This window comes from Muscardinus avellanarius, assembly GCF_963383645.1.
Source record: "Muscardinus avellanarius genome assembly, chromosome: X".
Taxonomy (NCBI): Eukaryota; Metazoa; Chordata; class Mammalia; order Rodentia; family Gliridae; genus Muscardinus; species Muscardinus avellanarius.
Window position 1 is genome coordinate 40,073,394 of NC_137792.1, and position 14,363 is coordinate 40,087,756.

Consider the following 14,363-nt stretch of genomic DNA (forward strand, 5'->3'; position numbering starts at 1 on the left):
TCAACATGGAAATTCTCTAAACACGCCGGAACCAGACAACACACTTCTCCTTAATACACAGGCCAAAAACAAATTGTGAAGGTGGGCATGGTGGCATATACCTGTAATCCCAGTACTTGGGAAGCTGAGACAGGAGGACCACAGGTTCGAGGACAACTTCAGCAATTTAGCAAGAGTCTCTGCAACCTAGTGAGACCCTATTTCAAAACAAAAAATAAAAATGGCTGGGAGTATAGCTGAGAGGTAGAATGACCACGGGTTCAATCCCCAGTACCAACCAATCAACTGACTAACATAAATTCTGAAGGGGAAATTATTTAAATACAATGAACAAGCCGGGTATGGTGGCACACACCTATAATCCTAGTACTTGGGAGGGTGAGACAGGAGGATCATAGGTTCAAAACTAGCCTCAGCAACGCAGTGAGACTCTTGGCAACCTAGCAAGACCGTGTTTCAAATTAAAATATAAAATAGGGCTGGGGGTGTAGCTTAGAGGTATAATGTCCCTAGGTTTAATCCCCAGTACTACAAAAATAAATAGGTTAAATAAATAAAAATACATATATACAATAAACTAAATGAAAATAAAAAGACAATATATTAAATCTGTGAAATTCAGCTGTGCTGATGGAAGCTTTTATAGCACTAAATGCTTTCATTAAAAAAGAGAAAAGAGCTGGGCGTGGTGGTTTATGGACAGCCTCACTACTTAGTGAGGCCCTTTGCAACTCAGTGAGACTCTGTTTCAAAATAAAGAATAGAAAATAGGACTGGGGGTGTCGCTCAGAGTTCTGTAGAATGCTCCTGGGCTCCATCACCAGTACCGAAAAAAAGAAAAAAAAAGGAAAGAAGTGTAGGTTTGAAGCCAGCCTCAGCTACTTAGTAAGGCTCTAAGTAACTCAATGAGACCCTGTGTCCAAACAAAAACATATATAAAAAATAGGTCTGGGAGTGTAGACCAGAGGTAGAAAGTCCCTGGGTTTCATCCCAGAGAGAGAGAAAAGGGCCCAGGCATAGTGGCACATGCCTGTAATCCCAGTACTTGGGAGGCTGAGACAGGAGAATCCCAGGTTTGAGGACAGCCTCAGCAATATAGTGAGGCTTTCAGCAACTTGGTAGGACCCTGTTTCAAAATAAAAAACAACATACACCTGGGGATGTAGTTAGGTCCCAGGGTTCAATCCCCAGTACCAAAAATAATAATAATAATAATGAGAGAAACGATCTCAATCCATTAAGCTCCCAGCTTATGGCTAGAAAAAAGCAAAATAAATTCAAAGCAAGTAGAAGAAAGGAAATTTATAACGAGCAGAAATTAATGAAATTGAAAATAGGAAAACAAATAACATCAATGGAGCAAAAGGCTGTTTCTCTGAAAAGATCAATACAACTGATAAACATAGCGCACGATTGCCTAAGATAAAAAGTCACTAATACCACAAATCAGTCAGGGAATCTTACTATAGATCCTGCATCCATTGAAAGGAAAATAAATGAATTCAATGAGCTCTATGCATATGTGTGTGGCAACTCAGATGACACGGGATCATTCCTTGAAAACCATAAACCACAAAAACTCAGTAGGATATTTATGCCAGAGGATATGGTCCGTGTCTGTAATCCCAGTACTTGGGAGGCTAAGACAGGAAGATTGCTGGTTTGAGGATAGACTCAGCAATTTGGCGAGGTCCTCAGCAACTTAGACCCTATTTTACAATAAAATAGAGTTGAGGGTGTAGCTCAGAGGTAGAATGTCCCTGGGTTAAATCTCCAGTACCACACACACACACACACACACACACACACACACACACACCACAAAAACGATATTTACAATCTGAACGGTATATTAAATTGGATTTTAAATTTGATTTATTTATTGGTGGTACTGGGGTTCCTGGAAGCCCTTCTACCTCCGGGCTACGCTCCCAAACCTATTTTTATACTTTTTTTTTTAAATTTGGAAACAGGGTCTCTTAAGCCAGCGAGGCTGGCTTCAAACCTGCGCGATCTTCCTGTCTCTGCCTCCCAAGCGCGGGGATTACAAGCGTGCGCCACCACGCCCGGCAAAATTTGATTTAAAAGATCTCCAAAAAGCTGGGTGTGGTGGCGCACGCTTGTAATCCCAGCATTCGGGAGGCTGAGACCGGGAGGATCGTGGTTCGCGGACAGCCTCAGCTACTTAGTGAGGTCCTCTGCAACTCAGTAAGACCCGGTTTCAAAAGAAAGAATAAAAAAAAAATAGGGCAGGGGGTGTAGCTCGGTGGTAGAATGCCCCTGGGTTCTACCCCCAGACCCACACACACACACACACACAAAAAAAAAAAAATCTCAAAAAAAAGAAAACTGGTCCATATGATCTCACTGGAGAATTCTACCAAACATTTAGAGAATCAACACCGGTTTTGCCCAATCAGTTCTAGGCTACTGAAGAGGAAGGCCTGATTCTGACAGAGTGCCTGCAATTCTTCCCAGGCTTGGCGATTCCATCTGAGCACTCACAGGAGGCAGTGTACAGCCATGCTTGTGGCTATGATTTACTGCAGCGAGAAAACGCTGAGCGAAATCAGCAAAGGGGAAATGTGCATGGGACAAAGTGCAGAGGAAATCAGGTGGAAGCATCTAAGTGTCCTCTCCCAAGCAAGCACACAGGATGCGCTGCCTTCTCCAGCAATGAGTCGTGACAACAAATGTGAAATGTCCACATGAGGGCAGCTCATAGGAAACTCAGTCCCCAGGCGCTGACTGGGGGTTGGTCACGTAGACATCCTCTGCCTAGTACTTTCCCAAATTCTAGACTCCCGGAAGGAAAGCAGGTGTTCAGCATAAACCATATTGTTTGTACAAACAGTTTGGAAACAGCGAACAGTTTTATCCATCCTAGAAATGGTGAGAACACTCCCCAAATTCAAGTTCCAGGTGCCATTCAAGGACGCACCTCGCAAGCATTCTTTTTATTTGTGTGACACTGAGGATGGAACCCAGGGCCATTCTACCTCTGAGCTACACCCTCAGCCTGGTTTTATTTCTTATTTGAAAATAGAGCCTCACTAAGTTGCAGAAAGGCCTCCCTAAGTTGCCGAGCCTGTCTCCAACCTTTGATCCTCCTGCCTCAGCCTCCCGAGTACAGGGATTACAAGCATGTGCCACTATGCCTGACAGCAAGCAGTCTTTTTAATTCCAATTCTTTGGAGGCTGAGACAGGAAGATTGCATGTTCAAGGCCAGCTTCAGCAAGTTAGTGAGGCCTAGTGAGACTCTCGTTTGGGGTGTAACTCAGAGACAGAACACTGCTGGGTTCAATCCCCAGCACCGCAAACAACACCAGCAACAAAGAATAGCAATTAGCAATTAGGTGTGTTGTGTTAACTCTTTCAGCACCACTTGGAAGTCAGGAGACTTGAGTTCTAGTCCCTGGATAAACCACATTTGTACAAATTATGCACAGTGAGCTACTCTTAGCATTTCTGGAAATGGTGAGAACTGTCTGAAAATAAAAGTTCATAGACACCCACCACGGGGCCATTATCTTAACTCTTTTTCTGAACAACTTCCCAACATGTTTGATGTGGCTAGTATCATCCTAATACCAAAACCAAAGACAGAAACACCCTGCTTCCTGCCACCATGCCACTATGCCCTGAGCTATGCACACCTGGCCTCACATGGACTGAAACTCTGAAATCTCCAAAAACTGTGAGCAAATAAATCTTTCTCAAACAAAGACAGTTCCCCTCCCCCAAATTATATGGAAAGGCAAATTACCTTGAATGGTTAAAACAGCTTTGAAAAAGAAGAATATGGGATGAACATTTACACTCAACAGTAAGGCTTATTCTATAGCTATAGCAGTTGAGACTGGTATTTACAGAGGGACAGATAAAAGATTACTAGAACAGACGAGAACCCCCCCCCAAATTGCCCTACAAATAGTCCGACACAAACATGTCCAAATAATTTTTTTTGGTCATACTAGGTATTAAACCCAGAGGCATTCTACCTCTGAGCTTCATCCCCATCCCTGTTTTGTCTTATGTTTGGAAACAAGGTCTCTCCGAGTTGCTGAGGCTTGGTTCACATCTATCTTCCTATTACAGCCTCCATACCTAGCTCCAAGAGGATTTTTTTTTTTTTTGGCATTCTACCTCTGAGGTACACCCCCAGCCATAGTTTGTATTATTTATTTTTAAACAGGGTCTCACTAAGTTGTAGAGGGCCCTACTAAGTAGTTGAGGCTGGCTGAGAAACTGCAATCCTCCTGTCTCGGCCTCCCCAAAACTGGGATTACAAGCGTGCACCACCACACCCAGCTTCCAAAAGGATTTTTGGCAAAGGTGCAAAAGCAGTTCAATGAAGAGAAGATAGTCATTTTATCTGAACTATCAAATGTTTATAGTAAAAAAATGAACCTATATCTTATATAAAACGAATTCAAAATGAATCATAGATTTAAATATGAAATATAAAACTATAACAGTTTTAGAAGGAAACAGACAGTTTTACCCTTGATGCCAGGTAAAGAATTTTTAGACAATGACACCAAAAGTACAATATACCAAAGCAAAACTTGATAAATTGGATGCATTCACAATTGAAATATTTAGCCTGCAACAGCTCTTGTTAGGAAAATGAAAAGGGAACCAGGTGTGGTGGTGCACACCTGAAATCCTAGTAACTTGGGAGGCTGAGACAGAAGGATTTCAGGTTTGGGGGCATTTCAGCAACTTGGTGAAATCCTCAGCAACTTAGTGAGGTCCAGTTTAAAATTTTAAAAAGTGGGGGTGATGGGGGTATCACTCAAAGGTAGAACATCCCTGGATTCAGTCTCCAGTAGCAAAATAAATACATTGAATTAAATTAAAACATGAAGGAGGAAAATCAAGCCTGGTGTGGTGGCATTGTCTGTAATCCTAGTACTTGGGAGGCTGGGACAGGAGGATAGCAGGCTCCAGGCAAGCCTCCGGAATTTAGTGAGGCCCCTGCAACTTAGTGAGACCCTATTTCAAAATAAAGATAAAATAGGGCTGAAGTGCAGCTTGGAGGTAGAATTCTTCTGGGTTCAATCCCCAGTACCACAAGAAAAAGAGAGAAAATTGATCATCAATTTTCAGAGTAATTAATTGGTATCCTAATAGACCCCAGTGATGTAAAATGAGTTTTATTTCTTTTTCTGAATATCATTATGAACGTACAGATTTTATATGCTCTGGGTTTTAATACACTGCAATGTAAAACCCTTTGGGTCTCACTAAGTTGTGGAAGGCCTTGCTAAGTTGCTGAGGCTGGCCATGAATCTGTTATTCTCCTGTCTCAGCCTCCCAAATACTGAGAGTACAGGCATGTGCCACTATGCATAGTTTATTTATTTATTTTTTGTGTGGTACTGGGGGTAGAACCCAGGGGCTTTTCTACCTCTGGGCTAAGTAGCCGAGGCTGGCTTCGAACCTGTGCAATCCTCCTGTCTCAGCCTCCCAAGTGCGGAGATTATAAGCCTGTGCCATCACGCCTGTCTTACCATGCCTAGTTTAAACATTTATTATCTAACCCAGATGATACTAAACACACACCATCTGACCCAGAAATTGCTCTCAGGCATTTGTCGCAGAGAAATGAAAATGTATGTTTATATAAAAACCTCTAGCCGGGGGTGGTGGCGCACACATGTAATCCCAAATAAATATATAGAATAGGTCTGGGAGTGTAGCCCAGAGGTAGAAGGGTTTCCAGGAAGCCCAGTACCACCAAAAAAAGAAGAAACCTCTACAATGAATGTTTATAGCAGTTTTATTCTTTTTGTCTGTGTTTGTATGTGGTAGTAGGGATGAAACTCGGTGGTATTTTACCTTTGATTTATACTACCAGTCCTATTTTCTTTTTTTATTTTGAAAACAGGGTCTCACTAAGTTGCTGAGGGTCTTACTATATTCCTGAGACTAGCCTCAAACCTGCAATTTCCTGTCTCAGCCTCCCAAGTACTGGGATTTAAAGATGTGCGTCACTATACCTGGCTTGCAGTTTTATTTATTTATTTATTTATTTATTTATTTTTTTTGGTACTGAGTATGGAACCCAGGAGCATTCTACCTTTGAGCTACAGCCCTAGCCCAATTTTTTATTCTTTATTTTGAAACAGGGTCTTACTGAGTTGCAAAGGGCCTTGCTAAGTAGCAAGGCTGTCAACGAACCACGATTCTCCTGTCTCAGCCTCCCGAATGCTGGGATTACAAGTGTGCGCCACCACGCCTGGCTTGCAGTTTTATTCTTTTTTTTTTTTTTTTTTGCGGGTCTGGGGATGGAACCCAGGGGCATTCGACCTCCGAGCTATACCCCCTGCCCTATTTTTTATTCTTTCTTTTGAAACCGGGTCTCACTGAGTCGCAGAGGGCCTCACTAAGTAGCTGAGGCTGTCCGCGAACCGCGATCCTCCGGGTCTCAGCTTCCCGAATGCTGGGATTACAAGCGTGCGCCACCACGTCCGGCTTGCAGTTTTATTCTTAATAAGAAAAATTTGTAAAATAACCCAAATGTCTTTTGATGGGTAAATAAAGTATGGTATATCCATACCACTCGGTAATAAAAAAGAAATGAACTACGGATACATGCAGCAACTTGGGAGAATTTCAAGGAAATTATGCTGTGTGGAAAAAAGCAGATTTCAATAAGTATAGTTCCATTTATGTAATATTCTTTTGTGTGTGTGGGGGGTAGTAGGGATGGAATCTGGGGGCCTTCTACTTCCAGTTTATGGCCCCAGCCTTATTTTATATTTTGTTTGAAAACAGGGTCTCGCTATGCTGCCGACGCTGGCTTTGAATCTGAGATCCTCCTGTCTCCGTCTCCCAAGTATTAGGATTACAGGCGTGCATCACCAAGCCCAGCCTCGTTTATGTGATATTCTTGAAATGACCAAATGATGGAGTTGGTGAAGACGTTAAGGATTGCTAGGGATTAGAGTAGGGGAAGAAGGTGTCTGTGACGATAAAGGGTAGCGGGGGACAGTGCGGTGGAAAAGGTGATTGTGCTATTCACATGAGTCTACACAGATGACAAAATTGCACACAACAATATCCAATAAAATCAGAAAATTTTGCATGTAAAATTGGTGAAATCTTGATTTTGATATTGTATTCTAGTTATGGAAGATAGTACCACTGGGAGAAAACTGGGTGCTGGGTAAGTACAACACTGTCCTGTAATAGTCCTTACAACTTTTGGTGAATCCCTGTTTCCAAATAAATTAGGTATAAAAAAGTGAGGTAATTTGGAAGGACTGTATTTTAGAACTCATACATTTGTGTGTTATGAAATCGAACTACATTTTTAATATGGAAAACAGCCAAAAATACAAAAGAGCCTGCATTATTGTTTATCCTAGAAATGTAAATGAAAATGACTCTATGTGTCTATCATAAGTGCATATGGGACATTTCCAGAACTAGAGAGGTAAACTTTATTTTATTTCATTTATTTTTTGTGGTACTGGGGATGGAACCCAGGAGCCTTCTACCTCCAGGTTACACTCCCAGACCTATTTTATATTTTATTTGGATTCAGGGTCTCACTAAGTTGCTGAGACTTCACTAAGTAGCTGAGACTGGCTTCAAACCTGTGTGATCCTCCCAAGTACTGGAATTAGGAGCATGTGCCACCATGCCTAGATGAGAGATAAATCTTTAAAAAAGGCTTGTTGCTAGCTGGGCACTGTGGCCCATGCCTATAAACCTAGTATTTAGGAGGCTAAGACAGGAGGATTTCAGGTTTCAGGCCAGCCTCAGCAACTTAGGGAGACCCTGTATTCAAAATAAAAAGTAAACTGGGCATGGTGGTGCATGTCTGTAATCTCAATACTTGGGAGCTGAGACAGGAGGCTTGTGGGTTTTAGGACGGCCTCCCCAATTTAGCGATACTCTCAGCAACCTAGCGAGACTGTTTCAAGATAAAAAATTAGAGCTGAAGGCATAGCTTCTAAGTATAATGCATCTGAGTTCAATCTCCAGTACCAAATATGAAAAATACAAGTAAAACAAGGCTGAGGGTGTAGCTTAGAAGTAGAGTATACCTGGGTTTTTTCATAGTACCACCTCCCCCAAAATAAATAGATAAAAATAAATAAAAAGGGCGGAATGCCTTTGGGTTCAATTCCCCCTAAAGGTTGTGGCTAAACATCTGTATCACTCAGAATTTAATCGAAGGACCAGAACCAGTAGACTAGTAGTAATCCCCACGTGCGCGTGTACACACGCACGCACACATATTTATTTCCCAGTCATTCATTCCTTTGAAGCTATTGTCTTACACCCTTGTGGTGCTAGCTAAGCAGATCCGAAATCTGCAGGGCAGGCAGTCGGGAAGGGAAGATCAAGAAGAGACTGGAACTAATGTGCACAGGCCAAAGCTGTCAGCATAGGCGCGCTCTCTCTCTCTCTCTCTCTCTCTCTCTCTCTCTCTCTCTCTCTCTCTCTCTCACACACACACACACACACACACACACACACACACACACCGTGATATAAAGGTTTTCCAGGTGATTTTTGTCTGACCCACTGTCATTAACCAGGATCACCTCTCTTACTGTTTTATTTATTCATTCTTGTGGTACTGGGGGCTGAACCCAGAGGCATTCTACCTCAGAGGTCCACTCCCAGCCCTTTTTTCTTTTTCACTTTGAAACAGAATCTTGTTTAAGTTGCTGAGAGTCTGGCTAAGTGACTGAGGCTGGCCTCAAACTGGTAATCCTCCTGTCTCAGCCTTCTAAGCACACGGAGGTAATCCTCCTGTCTCAGCCTTCTAAGCACACGGAGATTTCGGCGCGCGCCACCACGGCAGGCGCCTCCTTGTTTTAAATCACCCAATTAGAGCCAGGCGTGGTGGCGCGCTCTTGTCATCCCAGCGTTCGGGAGGCTGAGACCTGGAGGATCACGGTTCGCAGACAGCCTCAGCTACTTAGTGAGGCCGTCTGCAACTCAGTGAGGCCCGGCTTCAAAATAAAGACGGGGCAGGGGGTGTAGCTCGGAGGTCAAATGCCCCTGGGTTCCATCTCCAGACCCGCAAAAATTAATCAGTCACCCAATTGGGACATTCAATTATGTCACTCAAATACTTCCTCAGCTACTCCCGGCTTAGTGTCGGATAACCCAGAGTTGTCGACTCACGGAGCCCACACGGAAAAGGCCATCTCGCAGCGTCTGCGCTCGCGACTGGACCCACGGATCACTAGCCACCTCGGCTTTATCCCCCTAGGTCCTTCGGGCACCGACGATGGCAACCCATAGCGGCCGCAAGTTTACGGGGGCAGAGGCTCCGAGTCTCACTTGGAGAACTTCGGAGTTGGAAGGGGCCAGGAAGGGCGGCGGGGCGCCGGGCCTGGCGGCACCTCCACCTCGTGGCCCCGGCGCCGCGCGGGCGGGGGCGGGGCGGGGCGGGGCGAGGGGCGGGGCGCCCACCTGGAGCGCGGCGCGCGGCTGCGGGAGCCGGAGTGGGCGGAGCCTGGGCGCCGGTGGCTGCAGACGGCGCCCAGCCCGCCAGAAGCGCGCGCGGCGGGCAGACAGCGGGGAGCCAGCCGGGTAGGGCGAGCCCGGGCGGCGGTGGGGGGGTGGAAGGAAAGGGAAGAGGCGGAGCGTGGGAGCGCACAGTGTCAGGAATACAATAGTGCTCCGCGCCGCCTCAGCCGCCGCCGCCGCCCAGCCGCCTGCCCGGGGCTGAGGCCTGACGGGCCGGGCGGCCGAGGGCCGAGGGCGCGGGCTGAGGCTCCGGGGGCGGCCCCGGGTGATCGGGCGAGCGGGGCGGGCGGGCGCGGGCGCGCGGGGGCTTCGGGGGCAGGTGCGAGCCGGGAGGGGGAAGAAAAGAAAGCGGCGGCCAGGGGGGCGGTGACCAGCCTGCCAGGCTCGCCCGGCACGCCGCGGGGGCAGCCCCGTGTGGAGCCGGGAAGGAGCCGCCACCTCGCGGCGCGAAGGTAGGCGCCACAGGCCGGGCGCAGCGCGGGCGGGAGCGGCGGCCTCGCGGGGCGGGCAGCGGGCGGCGCGGGGCGCAGCGTCCCGGCGGGGCCTCGCCCGGCTCCACAGAGCGGTGGCCCGCGGGCGTCCTCGCGGCCGGGGGCCTCGCGTGCGGGCCGAGGGAAAGTGCCGGCGGCTCCTCCGCTGGCCCGCGCCGGGGGCGGGGGCGGGGGCGGGGGCGGACGCGGAGCGCGGCTGCGGCGCCCGGCTCCACCGGGAGCCATCGAGCGCCATAACTGTGGCGGCCGTTGCCTCCGGTGCCCCCTCTCGGCGTCCCCTCGCTCCCGGTGCTCCGCGTGGGATCCGGGCTCCGCGCATCCGACTCGTGGCGGGAGGGCGCGCTCCGTCGCCGCTCGGGTCGGATGCGCCGGGAGCGAGGGCGCACCCTGGCTGTTTGGGGAGGGAGAAGGACCGAGTGTCTGGAGAGCGGACGACCTGCCGTGCGGGGGGCCGCGAGGCGCCCCAGGGAGCACGGGTACCGGGCGCCCCGCGGGCCGGCGAACTTTGCAGTCTCCAGTCATTGTTCCCAGGCGGCGAGCGCTCGGCTCTCCCCGGGGTGGGAAAATCCATCGCGAGGGCTTCGAGAGTTGCGGGGAAATTTTCCCACCGCCCGGCAGAGCTGTTAACTTTTTTTCCCCCCAGCAGCTCTGGAGTTCGTTATATTCCCTCAGCTATGGGGGTTGTAGATTTTGTTTTTTAAAAGCCTCCAGCCCTTTTCCTCTCACTTTTGAGAGCAGGGCTCGGGTCAAGTCTGGCTTTAAATCGCAGAAGCAACCTGCATTTATTTGAGGAGGAAGGAGTGGGGGGCGGGGTTCGGAGCGAGTGGCTGGAATGGTGGTAATGTGGAAGCGTGCTTAAAAGTTTATATCGTTGAGAAGCCCTGGAACCTATAGTAGCTCCTAGGCATTTTGTCAAGAAACTTGTTTAGCCGCTCCTTTGGCTTTCCGAGTTGCAAGGAAATCCTCCACCTAAGATGTAAACGAGTACACCCGCCCCCTTGCGTATATCTGTGAAGCTGAGGATGAGATCTTGGTCCCCCGCCCTCCACGGTCTGATGGTATAAAAAATCAAAACCGTGGTGACAGTGATTCCAGTGGCCTGGAGGGAAGACGACCCCATTCCCTGTATTCAGTTTGATAAAGATAACTGCTACTCTCTAAACTTGGAAATTATGGAAAAAATTTTAGGTAAAAACTGGTTGCACAACATCGTTGCTTAGTTAAGCAAACCAGAATCCACTTTCCCTGAGTAGGTGTGTGTGTGTGTGTGCGCGCGCGCCCACGCACGTTTGTTTTGTTTTCATGTTTTACTAGAGATTGAAGGGGGAACTTTTCTTCACTGAGTTATACCCCTAGCCCTCTTTTATTTATTATTATTATTATTGTTTGCCGTATTGGGGATGGAATCCAGGGACATTCTACCTCCAAGCTACACCTCCCAGCCCTATTTTCTTATTATTTTTATTTTGAAACAGAGTCTTTCTGAGTTGCAAAGGGCTTAAGTATCTGAGGCTGTCTACAAATCACGATCCTCAAGTCTCAGCCTCCGGAATGCTGGGATTACAAGCATGCACCATCACGCCCCGGCTCTATTTTATTTTTTATTTGGAAACAGTCTCTAAGTTATGGAGGGCCTCTGGCCACGAGTCCTCATATTTTAGGCTTCCAAATACTGGGATTATGGGCAAGTACTACCACGCTGACTTTCCCTGTAGCCATTTCTTGTCAGCCAGGGTTGGAGTTTTGGGGTGGGAATAAGAACAAAGTCTACCTGAACCAAAAATTGTGTTTTGATTTGGTTTAAAATCAACCAAAATTGCTCCCGGAGCATCCGACCCGAGCGGCCACGGAGCGCGCACGCTTGAAATCTTAGCATTCGAGAGGCTGAGACTGGAGGATCATGGTTTCGGACAGCCTCAGCTACTTAGTGAGGCCCTGCTGTGACACAGTGAGACCAGGCTTCAAAATAAAGAATAAAAAATAGGGTGTAGCTTGGAGGTCAAATGCCTCTGGGTTCCATTCCATTCCCAGGCCCGCAAAAAGTAATAATAATAATAATAATAATAATAACAATAACAACTTTTGGGTACTGGGGATTAAACCCCAGAGGGGGGTATTCCTCCTCTGACCTATACCCCCATTTTTTTATTTGGAAACAGGATCTCACAACATTGCAGAGGGCTGAAATAAGTTGTGGAGGGCCTTGCTAAAGTGTGGAGAGTCTCACTAAGTTGTGGAGGGCAACTATGCAAATTTCGGGGGCTGGCTGCAAACTTGATCTTCCTGTCTCAGCCTCCCAAGTACTGGGATTACCACCACGTATGACTTTAGTTTAATACTTTCATAACATCAGGAGACAAAGGGAGTGTGGATCTCAGCTTTCCTGCCCTGTGAGTAGTGTAGTTCTCACACTTTAAAGCATCATGTGATTACTCTGGATAAACAAAAATAGATTCTTTTTCTTTTTTTTTTCTTTAGCCTAGGAGTATTCTACCTCCGTAATATATCATTTTCTCTTTCATTTAAAAAAAGCTCTGAGCTTAAATACTTGAACTATAAAATAATAATACCCTCTCTTCAAGGATTACTTGAGGTCTATGGGAAGTGCTTTTCAGGGCCCAGCATATACTAAGCTCTCAATCAATGTTAGCTACCACCATCGCCACCTTTATTTCAACTGTGCTCTTCTCTATACTTTTGTCTGCTGGAGAAGAATGCTTAGCCTCCTGTTGTTGACTTGAAACAATTACTTGAAATTTTCTAGCCAGTCAGTTCTGGAACACTTAGGATTATGATATATTCTGACTTTAGAATCCACACTTTGCTTCCCCTCATTTCCAAGCCATGTTGCTAGACCTTGGCAGTGTGGTATGGATCTTGGTAACAGGGCAAAAGTGATGAAGGGCCTCCCACTCCTTGAAGTGTTTGTGATCAGCTGGGAGCCAGGAGTGACACTGGCAGAGGGGCATTCAGAGCACTTTTAAAATTATTTATTTACTTATTGATTTGTTTTTTGTACAGGAGGCTGAACCCAGGGGTATTCTAACTCCAAGCTATACCCCAGACCTGTTTTATTTTGAAACAGGGTTTGCTAAGTTGCTGAAGCTAGCCTCAAATCTGCAATCCTTCTGTCTTTTGACCTCCAGAATACTGGAATTACAGATGTGTGCCACCAGGCCTGGATTTTTAGGGTACTTTCTTTTTTTGTGTGGTACTAGGGATTGAAGCCAGAGGTATTCTAATTCTGAGCTACAAAATCCCCTCTGGCTCTATTTTTATTTATACTTGTTTGTCTTTGTGGTACTGGAGATTTAACCCAGGGCATTCTACCTTCAGGCTACACCCCCAGCCTTATTTTCATTTTGAAACAGGGTCTCACTAGGTTGAAGAGAGTCTCACTACTTGCTGAGGCTGTCCTGGAACCTGTGATCCTCCTGTCTCAGGCTCCCAAGTACTAGGATTCCAAACATGTACCACTATGCCTGGCTTTAATTTTGATTTTGAAAGAGTCTGGTAAGTTGTGGAGGGCCTCATGAGGTTGCTGAGGTTTGCTGCAAACCTCCTGTGTCAGCCTCCCAAGTACTAGGATTATAGCTGTACACAGCCACACCTGACTTCAGGGCACTTTTGACACACCTTTTGACCTATAGGAGAGGTTCCTGGGACAGGTGATGGAGCAGGACAGTCATCATAGCTGGGAAGTATGTGTTAGTGAATGTTAAAGAACAAAGGATGATGAAGGCTGATAGGTTTAGTATGGTCCTCTCCTTTAATAATGTTTATCTTTCTCTTATTTTCTGTCAACCATAACAACCCGTTTCTCACCTAAGCTACACAAAACCAGATATCTTCTTTATTATTGGAAGGCCTGGCTGGAACTAAGCAAGGATTTGGGGAGAGTTGGGGGAACGCAGGAGGCATTATGCATCAGATGTTTGTAAAGAAATGAAATTACAGAGGACTTTTACAAGCCTTGATCAGAGGTGCAGAGAGCCAAGCTAAAAATGAGGTTGAACATTATCATGGGACATACTGTACTTTCCTCCTCACAGAGCTGACATAGAACCAGGAGCTGCGGAAGATAGAAATCACATGCTCGCTTACATTAGAGCAGTCTTGTACTAGAGATGTGGCTCAGTGATAAAATATTACCTAGAGTTTATAAGGCCCTGGATCTGCTTTCCAGCACCACAAAAGGGAGAAAAAAATAACATCTTTCATCAGGAGATAATTTACTCTAATCTTGCCTTGCTTTGTAGGTGAGTTTTGGCTGTTGGATGACACCTATCTGGTACTGTCTTAGCAACTTTTTTCACTCTGTGTGTGTGTGTGTCTGTGTGTGTTGCTGAATGAACCAAGGGGCCTTCTAC